Consider the following 647-nt stretch of genomic DNA (forward strand, 5'->3'; position numbering starts at 1 on the left):
CTGGAGACGCAGACTCCATCTAGTGAGTCGGCCAGTGGGGTCCTCCAAATTGGCAAGCCAGCAGAGCGCGTGGTGGTCGCTGACCACGTTGAACGGTCGTCCGTAAATGTAAGGCCGGAATTTTGATGTAGCCCAGATGATGGCAAGGCACTCCTTCTCAGTTGTCGAACAGTTAGCCTCGGCATTGGAAAGCGAAAGGCTAGCGTATGCGATAACTGTCTCCAGCCTGTCACTTTTTTGAACGAGGAAGGCGCCTAGTTCCATGCTGCTTGCGTCGGTATGAACTTCAGTATCGGCGTTTTCATGAAAATGCGCAAGGATCGGTGGGGACTGTAAACAACGCTGAAGTTCCTTTACGGCTTCTGATTGCGGCGTTTCCAGATTAAACGATACGTCTGCCTTCGTCAGTTTGGTCAGGGGCTCGGCGATGCGCGAAAAGATTTTCACAAATCGTCGGTAATATTCGCACAATCCGAGAAATCTGCGCACTGCTTTCTTATCGGCCGGCGGTGGAAACAGTTTAATAGCAGCTGTTTTCTGCGGGTCTGGGCGTACTCCTTCCTTGCTAACGATGTGGCCTTGAAACAGCAGCTCTTCGTAGGCAAAGTGGCATTTCTATGCTTTCAAGGTTAGGCCAGACGACTTGA

Source organism: Amblyomma americanum, chromosome 5 (genome assembly GCF_052857255.1).
Source record: "Amblyomma americanum isolate KBUSLIRL-KWMA chromosome 5, ASM5285725v1, whole genome shotgun sequence".
In the NCBI taxonomy this organism is placed as follows: Eukaryota; Metazoa; Arthropoda; class Arachnida; order Ixodida; family Ixodidae; genus Amblyomma; species Amblyomma americanum.